Below are 20320 nucleotides of genomic sequence, written 5' to 3'. Positions count from 1 at the left end.
GGGGATCCCTTGGCACCTGTGTAAACTTACTCATCTCTTCTCCAGCTAAACATACTACAGAGTAACAAAAGGGTGCAAAGATTTATCCCCTTCACATTTTACATTTGCCTAATTGGGAGGGACCACCTTTCTGTTCAGAAAAGAGGCAAATTTAAAGGGTTCCAAAGTTACCTTCTGTACCCACCTATACAGTGAAATAGCAGATAAATTCTCTCATTAAAAAAAGTAAGTTCTACCTTTCCAGTTATTTTGCTCAATGTATAATGTGCTTTACTAACATCTTCATCTATCTAACTGGGAGGTTGTAAAGATCAAATAAGGCATTGGATGAGAACATGCATTTTGAAAAGTAAAAAAAAAGAAGAGCTAACTGATAAATACAAGGAATTTCTATATAAATGATGCATTCCATTGGAAACAGAGTTTGGTTCTAGAAACTCTGGGTTGACTTCTAGGCAGGTAGGTCCTCCCAAAAGGCAGTAGATAATAAAAATTGGTTCTCTGAGGGAGCTCAGGGACAGAGCATGCTTGATTTGTGATGCAAACACAGAGACGAAGCCAAAAGAATGGAAAGATGAATGAAGGTAGTTACAAAGACAGTATAACTAATATACAATATCCATCTCCCACTTAAATAATTGCTGCTCCCTTATCTTTTTCCTCCAAAATTTTGTATATTTCTGAAGCCACTTAAACACTCTGGAATTCACTTTCCTAAATGTCAATGAGGTAGACAGACTAAAGTCAGTGGTTTTCTTTTCTTTTTTTTTAGTCATAGAATGTCTTGTGTGAACAAGGACTTATAAGATGACCAATACATAAATCCACTGAAGTATAGTGTTTGAATACTCTAAGACACAAATGGTAATCTTCCAACATCTGTTCATACTATACAGAGTAGGAGATGCTGCCTTACCTAGTGAGTTCACCATGAGCCCTTTGTAGATATTTTAAGTCAATGGTGTTTGGTGCCCAAGGCCCAGATCCTCAGCCCAGGACTGTATGTACACTTACACTGAGTTTCTTGAGTAATCTAGCACTGTTGAGCAGATGAAGGAATTTATCTAAGTAATCAGCACTTAATTTTTCCTAATTTTTCAAACAGAGAGAATAATTGACTCTGGCCAGAGGTATAATGTGAAGAAATTACCTCTGATAATGCCTGGAAGGCCATAAGCAGTCTAGACAATGAATATGTCAGATAGCCTTTCTTTATCTAATATTAGGCCTGCATTCTCCTAATGAGCTAATTTCTCACTTTTCTGATAGGTAGCTTTAAATTCACCCCTTACTCCAAAAAAGCAGAAAAAGCCAGTGTTTTACAGAAAAGAAACAATTCCACTTTACTGCATAAAGGCACTGTAGCTTTTGGGAAATGCTTTTAGGTGGGGCAGTGGGTGGGTGGAGAGTGAAGAGCACTTTCCCAAAAATGTAAAGACAACCTCAAGAGGCAATAAGGCTAAGACACACTTAACAAAAATCAGGCCAGTAAGCCAAACTTAGAGTCATGACAAACATATGGCCCCACCACAGCTTAACTTTGCTTCTCTTGAGTCACATAGATTGTCCTTTCTTCATAAATCTTTTTCATGACCACAGATCCTAAAGCAAAACCATGAAACAGGGGAGGTTTGTGTTTGGTTTATTCCAATGCTGCACTTTCATCCATACCAAGAGAAAAAGACACCCACTCATCAGGAGCAAAGAACCACATAATCTGTACATCAACAGGTTGGTTTGGGGAGGGGGTAGTTTGCCGTGAACAAGACAGCATCCCAGTAACATGCTTTTGCCAGGCAGGTGAGATTAGATTAGGAGAAAGCTGATCATAAGAGGTCAACTTGTGGAATCTCCTGAAACACACAGGAATCCCTTCCACAACATGGCAGAAAGATGGTCACTCAGGTTCTGTTTGAGCCTCTTGACATACAGGAACTTCCTGCCCCTCCAATATGCAGATTCTGCTGTTGGACCACTCTCCATGTGAGAAAGTTGTTGGAAAGTAGAATGAAACTAAGGGGATCCAACATTTCTTGTGGATTTTTTAAATTAAAAATATTTATTTTTTTTATTTTTAGAGAGAGTGTGAGTTGGGGTGGAGGGGTGCAGAGAGAGGGAGAGAGAGAAATCCCAAGCAGGCTCCATGCTGTCAGTGTAGAGCCTGATGTGGGGCTTCATGAGATCATGACTGGGCCCAAATCAAGAATTAGATGCTTAACTGACTGAGCCACCTAGGCACCCTTCTTGTAGTTTCAAAGACAGATGCAAGAAGAAAATGTCTAGCCAAAAATAAAGCATTTTGAGTATTAAAAATCTCACGTAGCCATTTAAGTTGGAGGAAAATTGTGTAAGAAGTCAACCTGCAACCTCTCCTTTCATAGAACCCCTCCTAAACCCACACAGCACTGGTAGCCTCTTCCACATAGCTTGGCACTTGATAATTTTTTAAATTATCTTATCCTTTTGTGGTTTCATGGCTGTGCCTCACAAGTGGGTATACGGCTGCTTAACAGCATCTTCCATGACATCCAGCCTGGAGCTAGCTGACTGTTCTTTAAAGACCTTGGTTACTAAACCAATTAAACGGAACAGATTTTTAAAAGTGACAGCCTAGAATATATTTAAATATAGTCTCCTGATTGGGTCCCAAAGATATTGTCTACAGTGTTAGCTTGGTGGATCTGGGTTTGCCAAATGGGTCTCCAAAGCTGGAATCCAAGTTGGTTGTTTCTTCCACATCTCTAAATGGACACTGAAATGCCAAAGAATTAGAACATGGGTTGAGATGTGTTATTATGATGACCTCATTGATCCTTCCCTTTCTGTACCTGCAGGTTCAGTCCTGGTCCAAGCTCTCAGCATTTTGTGTTTTTTATTATTACATTGGGCTCCTAGTTTAAATCCTTCAGCCTGGTTCTCAAGGTGTTATGTTAGAGGTTTCCAGCTTCACCTGTTGCTTCTTCCCAGAGAAGTTTATGTTTCTTCTTTGGTAACACTCTTGAGACATGTACTCAATTATTTGAAGGATTGTCTTCACTACCACACTATAAAACTCCACATGGGCAGTAGCTGCACCCTGGATATTCACTGGGCAACTCACAACACTTAGATGTTCGATAACTACTTAGTGAATGAAGGACCTAATTCCCCACGTACACCCCACAGCATGACATAACTGAGGTGTGCACCACTCTTCAAACTGGCTCCCCACTCTCCTGCACTGTTATTGGTCATATCATTTGCTATTTCATCTAAATTATAGCCATATTAGGAGAAAATGCCAAAGATGTTGTGAAGACAATGACTTGGACATAATTTGAGTAATGAGAAAACAAAGGTCAGAGTATACTGGCTTGAGATAAGAAAGGATTTTTAGGGTCATGAGCTGAGAAAGGCCTACCATCATCATAAGAATACCAAGATTTTATTATTTCAGTTGTGCCTCTGCATTATACTGCAACCTTGGCCAGATTATTTAGACTCTCTGTACATTTATTGGTTCCTTACTTTGTGATGCTTGGATAGCAATGCCATTCTACTCTATGACATCTATGAGTCTGTGTAGAATAACTGTAAAACACCCTGGGCTTTGGCACTTAATGCCAATACATTTACTTTGTTTTTGTTAAATATTTAATATAACTGCAACCTGGGCTCAAAAATTTTTTTTTCCTGCCGGAGGTATTAACACATAACAATTTATTCCAATAATTTGCACAAATGACATTAGGAATATATTTTCTGGAAAACAACAGATTCTTCAAAATTCTCTTTGAGTCCTCCTTCCCTGGCTCTCTGTGAGGATTGGATTTAGTTCAACATTTCTTAAAAGTCTTTCATATGCCAGGCCCCATAAGGAATAGTTGAGGAAAAGGAGATCTGTCTTCAAGTATCTTGCAACAGGCAAAAGAATGCCTCCCAAAGATATCTACGTCTTTATCCCCACATCCTGTGGATATGCCACCTTACCTAGCAAAAGGACTTTGTAAATATGATAAAGTTAAAAGCCATGAGATGAGAAGACTTTCCTGGATTAGCCTATCAGGGTGGGTACAATCTAATTACATAGCTGGAGTCCCTTTCCTGATGGTGGTCAGAGAGGGAGGTATGTCTACAGAAAAATGGTTGGAGAGATACCATCATGCTATCTCTGAGGCTGGGAAAAGGAGTCCACAAGCCATGGAATGAAGGTGGCCTTTAGAAGCTAGAAATAGCAAGAAAATAGATTCAGAGCTTCAAGTATGAAACACAACTGTGCCAACACCCTAATTTTGACCTTTGTTGGACCTCCGACCTGAAAAATTATAAGGTAATAAATTTGTGTTGTTTAAGCCACTAAGTTTGTAGTAACTTTTTATGACAGCAATAGAAAACTAACACAGACCTCATGAAATAACAAAGTAGAAACAAAGGGAGAAACCATGACAATCTAAGGACATCTGGGATAAATTCTGCAAAAGTGAGATAAGTCAGTAACATCGATAATAATGATAATGGTTATAATAATAATGCTTAAATAACACTGAAGAGCATTCGTGTAATGCTTGACATATGTTTTATTATTGATACCATTTTATAGATGTGGTAACTGAGGCACAGGGGTATTAACTAACTTGCCCACGTTTATATAGCAAATATATGCAGATCTAGAATTTGAAACCATGTTCACTCCATAGGGTTGAAAGATCTCACCTGGGAACCCAGCAGCAACTTTCTAGATTATGGGAGATTTTGCTGGACCTTGAACTGGTAAGTAGGGTTTTGAGTGAAGAGACTAGTCAGACCACCATGTGGAGGAGTTATGTGAAGAATGGCATGGGGACACCACTATGGTTGGGGGAAGGTGAAGAATGAGTTGGCATCACGTACAGTGCCAGAGGGTGTACTAGGAGATACAGGCTGGAAAAACAGGTTCAAAATAAATCACAAAGCTCTGACCATGGTAGGCACTGGGTTCTAATTTGTAGGTAGATGGGAGCTATAGAAGTTTTCTACATGGAATGAGATGGTAGAACCCATTCAGCTTTTTACCTGATCTACCAAGAAAGCAAGAATTGGAAAGCAGTGAGAAAAGGCATTTATTTCTTAAAAAGTCTTGTCTATGGGAAAAATCACTGGCTTGAGTCTCAGGATATCTATACTGATTATTCGCCTCTAAAATTCTGAATTTTTTCTTCAACATTAAACTCCTTAGTTATTAACTCCTGATTTCTAATCCTCCAGAAGGCAGGAACTGGGTTCTATCTGTGTGTATCTCCAGCACTTATTTTAGGGCCCAACTCAGCATAGGGGTTTCTAGAGAAGAAACTGATAAATGAATGAACAGTCAGGTCAAGTAATGCATTCCTGAACTTCTTTTATTGGAGATACATGCCTTGTCTGCTTTCTGGAAAGACTGTAGGCCAATAATGCACAGAGCAGACGCTCAGGAAACATGTGTATGCCAAACCAAACAGTCTTGCTAAAAATTGGAGAGTATCCAGACACCAGATTTCAGCAGTTTCCGTGATTTCTGCCCTGGGAGATGTGGTGACGGTGGTGAGGGGATGTGAGAGCTGGGAAAGGCCAGCTGGCCCACCAGGCCTGCTTTCAGCTTTAGGAACCACTGGAGAGGTAGACTGGGCCACAGGCTCAGGGGCTGCATGACCATGGACCATCACATGACAGGAATGCTGGATACCGAAGGGGTGGGGTCTGAGAAATGCAGCATCCATGGGAGACAGCCTGAACTAGTCTGTATGCCCTGGGGTGTCTCTCTGAAGCCTTCCAAAGAATCTGTCAAGGCCCTGAACTCACTGAGTGGTGAATGCCACTGGCTTTCTTATAGAAAAAGGTGAAGGGTGGCATTTTACATCAGAGTGCGATGAGAGTCAAAGGCGGCCTGATGCTAGGGAAGAGGGGGTTCTGTGAGGGACACTCTGGACTTTTGAGAAGAGTGTCTCTTCACTCCCACCCCACCCCTCACTGAGAGGATTTGGGGGCCAAAATCAGAGACCCTCATGAAAAAACTCCCTTCCAGGGGCACCTGGGTGGCTTAGTCGGTTAGGCGTCCAACTTCAGCTCAGGTCATGATCTCATGGCTTGTGAGTTCGAGCCCCACCTCCGGCTCTATGCTGGTGGCTCCAAGCCTGAAGCCTGCTTTGGCCTCTGTGGTCTCACCCCCTCTCTCTTTGCTCCCCAGCACCACTTGCGCTCCCTCTTTCTCTCTCTCTCTCTCAAAAATAAAAACATTAAAAAAATTTTTTTTAAACACACAAAAAACCTCCCTTCCATGAGGAACACTAAAAGGCTGTGTCCTGAGGTTATGGCAGTCACTTGGACACGACCTCTGAGTCACTGAGCATCTAAAATAGTCCTAGAGAGTCTGAAAGAACCAAAAACCACAGTAGGCCTCACATGGTAGCAGGAAGGGGAGGGAGAGTGTCCCACATGAAGGTATAGCCAAGACAAGTCTCCCAGAATTCATCCTCAGAGGTGTTGGTAATAGCTCCCCCTCTAGAGAAGTTTCTGACAATTACATTTATTGACAATCGTCCCTACTAGAACTGCTGTCATGGTAACTTGACAATAGACTCTTTTTCAATGACCCTAAATATTTTTCCTTCTCTTTTTACTAAAATACAATTCAACTTTAAAGAAAATGTTGTAATAATAATAATAAATCACTCCATATCCTGTCACCCAACACAACCCCTATTGTCAGTGTCTTTTATTTTAATTCCTCTAATCAATGACAGATTTTCTCTTGTCTTATAGAAGGGACATTCCCAATGAGAAGATGAGACATTCTTTATAGAAGAATTTTTCCATTATCTACTTAAAGTGATACAATCTACTTTAAATGGAGCACAAAGGATCTATTCACATATGAACCTAGAACCTTTTTTTCCTACTGTGGAATCTGGCCTGGCCCCAAGCCTTGGGGCAAGTTTTCTGAAATTTAGCAAATTGAAGTAATTAACACATGCATCTTGTTAAAGTAGGAGCAAGAGAATGTGGCTGACAGAAGCATGGAAACAATAGTGCATACCCATGAAGATGAAGTCTGGCTTTCAGGACTGGCACTTACATTTCACTGTAGTCTGAGCCTCGGATGGCTTTCCATTATGCTCCCACTGTTCTTGGCACAAACCAGATCCAGATAGACCAGCCTCCCATCTTCATGCCTGCACCCTTCCTCTCTGGCATCTTCCCTTTCTCTCTGACCATCCAGTGCACAGGTCACAGCTGCAAAAAGCCATTCTTGCCCTTCCAATATGAAGATTGGAAAGGCAAATTTGTGCTTTCCTCAGACTTCCTTCCAGCTAGGGGAGGCCTTGTGACCCCTTTATCGTCAATGAGACATAAGAAGTTGCTTTTGTTGGAGACAAGTTGTCCTGAAAAGCATTTTTCTTACCTGCTGGAAGGAAACAGGCTGGCACCAACCTTTCTCCTTTCCATCTTTCTGCCTTGAATACAGATGTGAAGTCTAGAGGTGCATGGCCTTCTTGTGACAAGAAAGTGATGGCACCTGAGGGCAAGGGCAAGGGAACAATCTTCCTCCAATTGAGCTGTTGACTGTGTACCGGCAGCTGCCCACCTCCTGAGTCTTACTAAGAAAGAAAAATCGACTCCCCATTTAAGTTGCTGTGAATCAGGTTTTTTATTACTTGCAATCAAAAGTATTTTTAACTGATGTAACCACCCTCATTAGCCTCCCCTAAGCAATCCAACCTGAGAGGCTATGTATACAATGGTTACAAATTTGGATTTTGGAACCAACCTTAATTTTAAATCCTGGAGCTATCACTGACTAACCAAATAACCTCGACCCGGTTTCCTAATTGCCAGAAGCTTCATTTACTTGTCTATAATATGGGAATCACAGTGGTGTGTGCTTCATATAAATGCTGAATGAGATAATGCACATAAAATATTAAAACAATGACTGTCAGATAAGTGTCAAATAACCCTGGTTTTCCTAGCAGAAGTGCTACCATCATCCCTCAGCACCCATTGAAGACTGAGATTTCTAAACTCTTCCTGTGTCCTGCAGCTGGCTCACTTCTCCCCTTCACAGTGCCCCATATTGGACTCTGCACTGAGAAGAGAGAATCCAGAGTAGGTACTCCACCCATTTGCCCAGACTTGCCCCTCGTGGACCTCCACTTGGAGCCTAAGTTGGACCTGGATGTGATTAGCTCTCACAGTTTCTGTTTGGCTCCTAAAACTGATTTGGGGCCTCATTCTACTTACCCTTCAGTTTCCTTGAAGGAGGAACTTAGAGCAGAAAGAGGGAAGGAAGAGAGTTATGACTCCATTTTCCATTCCCCTGCTTCCGAGTGGCCCCAGATGCTCTGGCTGTTGCCATGGCAGTGGACTCTGAGACACCACCACGGCAGCCACTTGGTCTCCCTGGCACTTCAAGGATGGGAAAAATAAATCATTCAAAGAGTCCCTTTCCCCCTTGGGAACTGGGGATTATGCTGAAACTTTATTATTACTTTAAATAAATAAATTACTCCCTTGAGGCCAGATGAAAACTTGCTCTTATTAAATTTTTTGAAGAAGGAAAGCAATTGGAGAATAAAATCAAAGGTGACCAAATGGATTGAAGTGGCTCCTCAGAAGCTGACATAATAGCAATTTGTATTTATATTATGCTTCTCATCAAAGGAGCATTTCACAAAGGCCCTGTTTCCCCAGAGTTGCCCCATGGAGCTCGACTCCAACACAGAAGAGCCCAAAGTCTTGGGGGTCTGCCAGTCTCCAAAGCTCAGCCTCAGGCTCTGACCACAGTGGATGACCTCCCGTCTCGACCTCAGGGCCAGCTTAGTTTCAGAGCCCTTATGGAAACTTCGAGAAGGCATCTATGTCCCTACTGGACAGTGGGAAAGAGAATGGCTGCCTCCCATGGAAGAACTTCTAGTGAAGACAGGTCATGAAAGTCTAATCAGGGGATGGTTGATCTCTCTCTCTCTCTCTCTCTCTTTCCCTCATACACACACACACACACATACACACACACACACACACTGAAAACTTCTGGAAATTAGAGCCATATCCGAGATTAAGTTTCCTCCCTGACTATCAATTAGCAAAGACCAGGACTTTTTATTGTGTTTGGTTTTCTCCAAGTGTTTCAGGCATGCAGGCAAGTGATAAAAGACTTTTTCTTTTCTTATAGTCTAGATGAGAGACAAGACACCTACATATGTATATAAAGTAAAGCATCTATCAAAGGAATGTCTTTTATTTGTTTCCACAGTTAGGGATTAAGCGTCCTTCAATGAAATAACTGCACAGGTGAATTGATGAAGAAAGAGGGGGGATCAATGTGATGGTAAGTGAAAGTTTCCAGGTAGGAATGATCACTCTCCCTGCGGAGTTAGACATGCTTTTACTCCTCAATCACAAAAGCAATTTAAAAACTACAGCTACCATTTATTGAAAGCTTTTTTTTTTTTTTTTTGGCATTGTTGTAGAATTCAATATGTTTTAAAAAATTTTTTCACCATAATCATTCTCATAGTACCACTTTACAGATGAGGAGAAAGGAGTTGTGACTTGTCCATGGACTTGGTAAGGCTGGGTTGGGGGCCCAGCTCTACCTGGCTCCAAACCCATGCTCCTCCTCAGTGCCTCCTGTCTCCCTCCAACCACAGTCTTGCCTCATCTTCCCACCACAATGTCCACATCCATACTTGTTCCATGGAAACTTCACACTTGGAATACCTTCTTCCTATTTTATCTAGCAAAATTCTGTATTTTCTTTTCAGCCCAACCCTACCTCCAAAGCTTCCAGGATCCAGGCTATGTCTCAGCATAGCCACCAAGCAAATAATCCATCAAGCAGAGCAGAGAAGGGATCCCACATTGATTAATGTGTAATGGCAAGCGACTCCTACCACCTGTAGCCAGACTGTTTCCTATCCTGAACTTCTATCCTTTGTGACCTCACATGCACAGGGATGGTGAGCTCCTTACAGTCAGAGGCCAGGGTCTAAGTCCCAGCTCCATCAGTGACCACCTCTGATCTTAGGCAGGCCACTAAACATCTCTAAGAATTATTATCCTCATTTGGAAATGGAGAAAATAATATAGAACCCACTTCTTAGGGCTACTAGGAGGATTAAATGAAATATTAACTATTAAAGACTTGGCACTACTTGGAGCACAGTCATGTTGGCCATGATTATTGGCAATTAGTGTGTTGGTAGAAATGGCAACCCTATATGCTCCTCATACAGTATTAGCTTTGGTGAGTTGGCTGAGGCTCCGAGTGGCACTGAGAGGGAAGTAAAGGCTTTTCAGTGACAGCAGCGGAGTGTCATTGATGAGTGCTGGGACATACATATGCACTATTTAAGCCCCATAAATGGTGGCTTCCCATGAATAGGACCAACTCCTAGGGAGACTGATCCCCAGCAGGTGACATAAGAAGTGTCAAACAATAGGATAAAAATGGTTTGGAATATTTAAAAGACATGGTGTGCAGTGATATTCAGAAGGGCAGTTGGACTTCTGCAGGCCTAAGTGTCTCTATCTGGGAAAACACTTTCCCACTTCCTCTTTCTTGTTCACACCACCCTTAGCTCATGCCCAACCCCCACATCCATGCCCTCACTCCTTGCCTTTGTCTATGTTAATCACAACTATCCTTACATCTCAGTTGAAATCTCATTGTGCCACAAAGCTTATCTTACCGCTGCAGTCCAAATGTCCCTCTCCTTTCCCTGAGCCCTTAAATCAGAACTGTCTGTATCTCTCACATGTCAGTTTCAGTATGGTGACCTTGCACTAATATTCCATTGTTCACATTTAAGCCTTGATGATTAGTCTGCAGTTCTTCATGGACAGGACACATGCCAAATAAAGATCTTTGCATTCCAAAACCAAGGTCACTACAGAGGCCAGATGGGGCTGATAACAAGTTTTCAAGCTACATACTTGTTGGACAGAAAGATAAGTAGCAACTAACTGGCCTGGCAGGTCTTGAAAGTTCATAAGACAAATGCTTTCATTTGAAATAAATAAACTGAGAACCAAAGAGGGGATGTTCCTAGATCAGTTTCACAGTTAATGTCAGAGCCCAGGCTAGTGTTTTTCTACTTGGGCTATGGGAAGCGTTAAGGTTTATAAGAGAGAACCCAAACCAAATTATGCTTCCCACCCTCTCCCCTTTCCCTTTTATACCTTTATCTTAATGGAAGTTCTGAGTTTTGTTGTTTAATCAGAAACACAGTCAAAAATATATGTTCACTTTGGGTCCACTGTGGGCCTTCCAAACTTTGCTATTTTGAAAACATGGACTCTCTAGCCTCAACTTCTACATTCTACTCTACCCTGTTGAAATACCTACAGTCTCCACAAAGCTCCCGCACCAGTCTTTGCACATCTTTTCCATGACTCACTCCACTTGGCTAGCCTTCTCCCCACTTAGGACTTATTTTTAAGTCCTATGTGAAGTCTTCACCAACCCTCCCAAGACTGGGGTATTCCCACCAAGTGCTGCCCTAGTTCTTTGGGAGAATTCCTCCTCCCCATCTTGTTCATTCCTGAAATATGCTCCAGATGAGGGCTGCCATCTTTTTTTTTTTTAATTTTTTTTTAATGTTTTATTTATTTTTGAGACAGAGAGAGACAGAGCATGAATGGGGGAGGGTCAGAGAGAGAGGGAGACACAGAATCTGAAGCAGGCTCCAGGCTCTGAGCTGTCAGCACAGAGCCTGACGCGGGGCTCGAACTCACAGACCATGAGATTATGACCTGAGCCGAAGTCAGACGCTTAACCGACTGAGACACCCAGGCACCCCGAGGGCTGCCATCTTGATAAGACCCTGCCACCCTGGTATCAGTGACTGGCCAGGCAGCAGGCACCCATTGAACCTGGACCAAAGTATCTCACTGCTGTGGCCACATTGATTGGTTCACAGAAGACTCCATGATGTAAGATAAGCCAATTAGAGGCTTCCTCCAGAATGCTTCAAGCTTAAACTGATAGGAGGGCACTTATTTTCCTCTCTAATAATGCACTAAAGATGAGAGGTCGGAGGGTCTGGAAGCCATGGTTCCCTCTTACTGGAGAAGTCATTCTGAAATGATGAAGCCTACTGAGAGAGAAGAGCAAAGACAACACTTAGAAGAAGAGAATCTTGGCCATGTTTGATTCCTTATTTTCCCAGTGCAGCTCTCATCCTGCCAGTTAGATGGTTTGATAAAACAACCATATTAGAAAGATGAATTGTACCTCCTCCCAAATTCATACAATGAATCCCTAACCCCTAGTACCTCCAGTGAAGGTGGCCACTCAAATAAGATCAGGTGGCTTGGTTTAAACACAATTGGGTGAAAACTCTTCCTAGGGCATTTTTCCAACTTCCAAACCAGCTATTTGCTTACTCCCAGGAAGGGTTTTTTCCTAGCTCTAATAAGAATGACTTTACCTGGTCAAGTTCAAAATTGCTCTTTTATTTCATCTAATAATATCTGAATTCTAGGTTGGACCACCATTCGTTCACCAAGTATCTACTGCATGCCTACTAGTTATCAGAAAACAGAGAAGCCTGACCACACAGTAGCTTAGGCTGCTATAGAACATCTATCATTGAACTTAGATTCAATGTCCTAACCTTCTACAAGCGTCAGCCTTGGGGACTACTTCTTAAATCTTCAAAAGCTTTACAGTCTATTTATTCTCGATTGTGTTTTTTGGTTGTTTTGCCTGCTATAATCCTCATGTACTGCTGCCTGCTCACTCCATTCCATTGCAGGGGTGCTCTTTCTCCTAAAATAAAGTTTCTGAACATATTTTCCTGCCTCCCCATACATCAATAAACCCCTTGCTTGTTTAAAAGTAAACTAAAGTGTTTACTCAGAAAAATTCAGCAAACAGGTTAAAAATAAACAATGAGAAATTTATTAAGCTATAAAAAAGTCTTCAGTAACTGGTATTTGAGGTTTTCAGAGGTGTGAAAACAGAAAACTTATTTTTTTAAGTTCCCTTTGCTCTTTCAAATGCATCTCTCCCCCACAAGTCTCACGTAGCTCTCTTAATATTTCATTCATGGCTTTGATAATCTCCTTCCACCTTTCACCTCCTCTTTTCCTCACTATATTGTACCACTTGTGAAAACTATGGCTAAAAATCAGTTCTTTGTGGTGAACATGCTTCTAACAAATAATTGCCTTTACTTGTTTCTTGTTTCACTTACTGAAAGACTACAGAAAAAACTTGACTTAAACAGCCTTTTATTTAAATAAAATTTTACACACTTATTCATCTAAACAGCACTGCTATGTCTTCCACAAAAATGCAGACAAAAAAATATTAAAATTATTTACCGCATCTATCTTTCAATATTCTATATGTGGACACAAGATAAATTCTTGTGTTGAGGTAAAGGTTTTAAAAATAAACAACAAATAAATTCTCTGACTATAAGTGTCTTTGTCCTAATTATGGGAAAATAGAGAAGAATTCAGTTGTCTGTGGGTCACGATCCAGTCTACTCAATGCTCTAAAAGAATCTACTTTTCTGCTTTCTCAGATGTTCTCAGTCTTATCTTCTCAAAAATTTTACCTTATTTTAATCCAGAGTATTTTTAAGTGTTACAAAAATAACAACTAAAAAATGATTCTGAATTCAGATGTGCTTGTAAAATGCTAGATAGAATAACTTAAGTTTTGTGGGTTTTTTTTTTTTGTTTTTTGGTTTTTTGGTTTTTGTTTTTTTAAAGCAGCAAGACTCCTCAGATTTTAAAATACTTGCATACCATGAGGACCCACAAGGGGTGCCATTGGAAGCAACACTCACAAATTTATTTGACCTCCCATACCCACTTTGTGCAAAAAATCTTTTAGGATTAGTGGTCTAGGGAGTAATGGTATGATGTCTCTAATCATTTCAAGTGACTTAGAGAAGGAAGAAATCTTAAAGGCCTAACACAAAAACATTTTTATTTTCTTTTAAAAATTCTAGCTACTACTCTACTTGACTTTAAAACTGCTACTAATTGCCTTAGAGGAAGTGTTGATTTGGGTAGTACCATATGGCATATTCTTTTTTAAAAGGGCTGTATTTAAACCCTTTAATCAAATAATCAAATATTTCATAATAGAGAGAAAATCAAGTCACCAAAAATAATCATTGGAAAGTAATGAACATTTTACCTTCACCACAAATTTGAGATGATGGATACACAAAATGTGGTCTATCCACCCAGTGGAATAGTATTCAGGCTGAAAACAGAAGGAAATTCTGACATATGATACAACACGGATGAACCTGGAACACATTATGCAAAATGAAATAAGCCAGACACAAAAAGACAAATGTTATATGATTCTACTTATATGATATGCCTAGAAGAAGCAAATTCATAGACATATAAAATAGGAATGGTGGTTGCTAGGGGTTGCAGGGAGGGAGGAAATGGGAAATTATTGTCTAATAAGTATGGAGTTGCAATTTGGGAAGAAGAAACAATTCTGGAGATGGATGGCGGTGATGACTGCACAACAATGTGAATGCACTTAAAACCACTTAACTATGCACTTAAAGATGGCTAAAATGGTAAATTTCATGTTATGTATATTTTACAATAAAAAAAATAACAGTTTGAGGTGATCAGCATATGGTAATCCCACAATAAAGAAGGGTGGGATATCAAGAAGAGAAAGGAGAACCTGAGCAATTTGGTATTTGAAGAATATTTAGGGGCACCTGGGTGGCTCAGATGGTTAAAGTGTCCGACTCTTGATTTCGGCTCAGGTCATGATCTCACGGTTCATGGGTTCAAGCCCTGCATTGGGTTCTGCACTGACAGTGCAGAACCTGCTTGGGATTGTCTCTCTCCCTCTCTCAAAATAAATAAATAAACTTAAAAGAAAAAGAATATTTAAAGTAAATCTCTATTCAGATTTTTCAAAATACATTTTCCTTTAATAGAGTGGGTAAAGTAACATAGCAATTTTGAAGTAGAGAACTAAGGGCAAAAATATTTAAAGTCCTCAGTTCCCGGGGCACCTGGGTGGCTCAGTCATTTAAGTGTCCAACTTTGGCTCATGTCATCATCTCACAGTTCGTGGGTTTGAGCCCTCAGTCGGGCTCTGTGCTGACAGTTCAGAGCCTGGAGCCTGCTTCAGATTCTGTGTCTCCCTCTCTCTCTCTGCCCCTCCCCCACTTGCCCTCTGTGTCTCTCTCTCTCAAAAATAAATAAACATTAATTTTTTTAAGATTAAAAAAATAAAAAGTCCTAAGTTCTTAATATGTTAAATTTTGCATATATATGAGACCCTAATGTATAGAAGCAGAGGCCTAAGTAATATCATAGATAGAAGCACAAGAAGTTTTTAACCTTGTTCTCAAATAATTTATAATCACACCGTAAGACTCACCCATGAGTAAACTGGAGTCAAGATACTCTGTGCTGATACATGTGTATGAGTTATAAATACAGAACTCCAGGCAACAAGTTTGATCAAGGACCCATTTCCTGTTCTTCACACCTACCCTAATTCTCCTGGCACCAACATTCAGATCCAGCTCCACTGCCTTTGAGAAGCGATTGGTCAATGTTCTAAGCCACTGAGGTTTACCTTTTTAAATCCTGTAATCACACTCTTCCTGTAACCATTCAGAGGCTATCCCTTTTCTCTCAATGGTTTTAGGTAGACACTGCAACATGGTTAATATATATTTTTATGCATTTTCATGTGTTTTCCCTATTTGGTTAAGATATCCATTGCTTTGGGGATGATTAAAATAGTTAAAATAGGAATGAAAGGAAAAAGAGGAAAATGGGTGCTTTTTGTCCATAGTGCAAGAAGGTTTTAAAAGCAAGATATGGTCTAGAGAGAAGGATTTTCTAAATTCCCAAAGTTCCCCTTTGCAGATTAGAAGCTAAACCCAGCAAACTCCATGGTAGAATTTTACCCTCACATTGCAAAGAATAGAGACAATAGGGAGTTTTCTACAGATAAGACGAGAAGAAAGCATTTGCAGGCAAGAAAGAAGATAATTTTGTGTGGATACCACAGGATAAGAGTATTGTCAAGTTCTCTGAGAATCAAAGGCCTGGACTTTCTTGGGTCTTGACCAAAGGTGGGAAGTTAGTTCACTGAAACATTAGACTCTAGAGACTGAGGCCTTCTAGAACATCCAGGTTGCTGCTCTGCCCCTCTGCACCCAAGATGGCTAGGGAAAATCTTAAAGTCTGAGAGGGAAAGCTCTGATTTCACATTTCATGAGCAAAGCTTGAGTTCCCATATGCTTCCATGGGAGGGAGGAACAGACACAGAGTTACTGAGACCTTGTAACACTGGATTCGATGAGAAGGATTAAAAAAAAAAGGATTAGATGAAAAGGATAAAAACCTCTCCAACACGTATATATTTGATGATTATATATTTTGATGGTGTGAGCAACAGCATAATACCCACAAAAAACAGATGAGATTCTCCATGTGGGAAGCTACCAGCACAAAGTGCTCAGGGACCAGACCAACCTCACTCTGGTGAAGGTAGGGAGAACTGTATATAAGAAAGGCCACCTCACCCCCCACCCCAGAGGGTGTGTCAGCTTACCCTGCAAGCATCTCACCATCTTGGGAGGGGATACAGAGGTGCTTCTTGTGAAAAGAGAAATATTCCTGACAGAGCATTTATATAGTTCAAATTCACAGAATATTTGTCTAAATTACTCCCAATTATACCTAAGAAACTATTCTAAAATGAAAAAGACTGAATCACCTTTAATTGGAAATTTTAAATCCCTCCTATCACTATGGGTAGAACTGAGGAAAACAGGTATAGAAAAGAAATATATTCTTTTAGGGGCGCCTGGGTGACTCAGTCCGTTGAGCGTCCAACTCTTGATCTGGGCTCAGGTCACAATCTCACAGTTTGTGTGTTCCAGCTCTGCTCTGACAACACGGAGCCTGCTTGAGATTCTGTCTCTCCTTCTCTCTGCCCCTTCCCTGCTTGCACACTCTCTCTCAAAATACATAAATAAACTTAAAAAAAGAAATGCATTCTTTTATTTTTTGACCCATTTAGAGTATGTAAATGCTAATCCCTTTTCACATGTTTAACACAACAAGTAGACTGCAGTCTCCCAGAGATCTGTGCAATGCTTTATGCTATATACACAATAGGTGCCTCTAAAATGTACTATATGAAGAAAAGAAAGAAAAAAATATGGATTTCACTTCTTCCCTGCCTCTCACTCCACCAAAGTCAAGATAAATTATAAAACAGAGAGATTTAAAAAAAATAGCATAAGAAAAATCACAGAGAGAGTTCTGGAAAAAGAACTGGCATTCAGAAAGTCACAGGGTTTAGTCCTTGGAATATTAATACTGCTGGCCACAGACAGTCCTCCTGCCAAGGTTTCTGTCAATAAGCTGAGGTAAATATCTATCTGGACCAGTAAAGTCCCACAAAAGTAATAAGCAAAGTTTTCAATCCTCAAAAATATTTGAACATCTCTCTCTCTTACAGAGAAAAAAACCCTGGAACTTCTCATAAATGGATATTTCCCTTGGGGAACTAATATCCTCTCCAGGGTCAAACCTGCATTCTCCTGAAGATTCAGTGAGGCAACATTCACAGGAAAGTCAGTTATTTTTTTCTTTCTTATTCTCTTACCTTAAAATTCACTTTGCTTTAAGAAGTCACTGAATATACATTCTTCTAATTGGAGCTTTCACTAGGAGAGAAACTAGGGCAAATTTTAGACAGAGCAAAGACAATCTTAAAAGTTGGCAACCAGGCCAGGGAAGTCTTAATGAGAAAGTTAACAGACTAGCTGGCTTTTTGTTGGTGTGCATGATGAGGTGTGCAAAGCTATTAACAACAGAACTCTGCAAAAAGCAGTGTGGAAAGCAGGTGAATATTGATTCTCTGTCTGAAGCTCATAAATAATTAAAGAGGCAATTGTAGTTTAAAGAAACAGGCACTACTTTTTTTTTTATATAACCTGGCATAGTGGTATTCAGAAACTCCCTGTATTCAGTATCCCATAAAAAATATCCTCTTATCCGTTAAGAAACCACTCAAATTTCATCTCATTCATAAAGCCTTTCCTGACCCGTCATCCAGCCATCACCAACCATTCCCTTCTCTGAACTCAAAGAGCATTTATTGCCCCCAGCACTCAGTGGGCATAAGCTGTTAGGTATCTTTTTTTTTTTTTTTTCTTAAACAAACATGATCCAATAGATGATAAAATCCTCCAGGGTAGGGATCGCATTAAATTCCTCTTATTATCCCTAGTATCTAGCCTGGAGCCTGATCCACAGCCCATAAGAGTTCAATAAATGTTTGTTGTTAATGATGATATGTTGTAGATGCATCTGAAACATAATCTGGATAAACACAATACAGGAAAAGTGCAAATCATCATCTAACGAACATGCAAGCCAAGAAATCAATACAAGAGAGCTGTCTGAACTCCAAGTGAAAGACAAAGTAATGCCCTTCTCCCTGGCCCAACATCCAACATGGTGATGGATTGTGCTACATAAAATTATCGATAAAGACCAATGTAGTCACAATGATTTCTAAACAGTAGCAAGAAATATTAGATACAAAATGTAACATTACAACAAAGGCAGCAGAACTGAGAGGCAATATATGGGAGAAACAGACAGATTTGGTTGATGAAGAACTTCTTTACAAATAAGTAACTTGGAATATAATGAAAGCATGGCATTTTCATTTCCTCCTTCTCTATCTTCCCAGCCCAGAGACTGAGATGCTGATTTCTTACAAGATACTTCGAATGAGTGTCACTTGCCCCTCAAACAAAGGAGCAGGAAGGCAAACTTGGGCATTCAACCTTTGCCAAAACAAACTCAACCCTTTAAATGAGTTATGGTCTTACGATATGAGTCAGGTTGCGTACATTCATACAATCCTCATTCACATATACAGAGAGTAAAACAATCTACTTACCTCTTGTCTGAATTCCTATCTCCTTCCACAAGGTTTGGCTTATTAACTTAGTAATAGAAAGTATGGGCCAAATATGTTCCAGCAGTGAAACTCATCTTGCCTTTCCCTGTCACTCTTTATTCTTTTTCTATTTACACCCTTTCTTTTATCCTGATGGTAGGGGACTCTTAGGGAGAAGGCTCTCTACCACTGTTATTGAATATGTAGGTAACATATTCAGTGCCCACATTGGTCTAACTGATATGAAGCTGTGAAAAGATTAATCAGGCAAACCCAAATGTCGTTGGTCCCTGGGCAAAGATCTGGAGCAATATGGGAGGAAGGGAAGACGAAGTGGGGGCCACAGGTTGAAATTCTCCCCTAGACTGCGTATGCTTTGTTGCTATATGGACAACTGGAACAAGGATAATTAACTTAACTGATCAATTCAACAGAACATTGATAATGATTTGACTGTTTCAATAGGATTTACTAGTTTCTCTGGCTTAATTAACCTACCAAGAAGATTTGAATGAGTGCATTTACTCTTCACCTCATCCACTACCATGTTTATGAGTCACCTTTAAAATTCTGAAGGGGTCAAGGAACTTGCAAAATTAATTGTCTATATAGATACAGCTCTGGCCTGGTTTTTCTTCACTATTATTAATCATTTTCGTGCGTTGAATACACTAGCTAAAAGAAATGAGGATTGAATTCCATGGGTTAATCTATGTGTAGCAATAACAATTTCTATAGCCAACTTGGCTTCCTTCACAGCCAAAGGAAGACCAAAACCATCTCATTTCTTTGAAATAATTTGCCTGTGGTATCTCTTTGTGAGTCAAAGTTCTTATTGAAATAAAGAAAGAACTATACATATATAAAGTATTCCTATATTTAGTGAATACAGGAAGCTTCCATTATAAGATATAGAATTTTCCTTCTAGAGCCTAAAGACATGGCCTTAGAAGTGTTTCATGTACTCACGGTCATTCATGTCCTGTTGGCACAGTAGATTGAGGTGCTCCAAGCCTTTTCTTTGTCTGTAGATAGAGGTGGAAATATTTCAGTGGGATGTACTCATGTCCAGAAACACCCAGGAAGAAAACTGGAAAGAGTCTAAACAGAATGCAGAGTTCATTTAGGATGGTTATTTTTTTAGAATGATGGAGGCAGCCTGCAAAATGGTGAGTTGGAGCAATGGTTGCAGCCAGCACAAGGAGGCACTGTGGGGCAGAAAGTGGGATTCCCCACTAGATGGCGCTAGGATACATCTGTGGCACCCATGGGTATTGCTACCAAGGCAGAGCAGAGGGACGGGATCAGCTTTCACTCCTTTGTAAGCAAGGCTCTATAGAGTGCTGTATGGATTAAAGTGAGTTTATGTGGGTATTTCATACC

At 40.3% G+C, this 20320-nt stretch overlaps 1 protein-coding gene across 2 annotated transcripts in view; it reads right to left on the bottom strand.

Annotated features, from left to right (window-relative positions):
* LOC109275779 (urea transporter 2-like) overlaps positions 1-19963 on the bottom strand; it is a 409234-nt gene extending 389271 nt beyond the window's left edge. For both annotated transcript variants that reach the window (XM_019464172.2, XM_019464173.2), the window contains exon 1: positions 19907-19963. The gene's annotated coding sequence lies outside the window, so the exon portion shown is untranslated. The remainder of the gene's footprint in view (positions 1-19906) is intronic.
* Between the last annotated feature and the right edge of the window lie 357 nt (positions 19964-20320).

Source organism: Panthera pardus, unplaced genomic scaffold (genome assembly GCF_024362965.1).
Source record: "Panthera pardus isolate Hobbes unplaced genomic scaffold, ASM2436296v1 HiC_scaffold_15, whole genome shotgun sequence".
NCBI lineage: Eukaryota > Metazoa > Chordata > Mammalia > Carnivora > Felidae > Panthera > Panthera pardus.
Note: the sequence above shows the minus strand (reverse complement) of the source record. Positions and strands in the feature narration are given on the sequence as shown.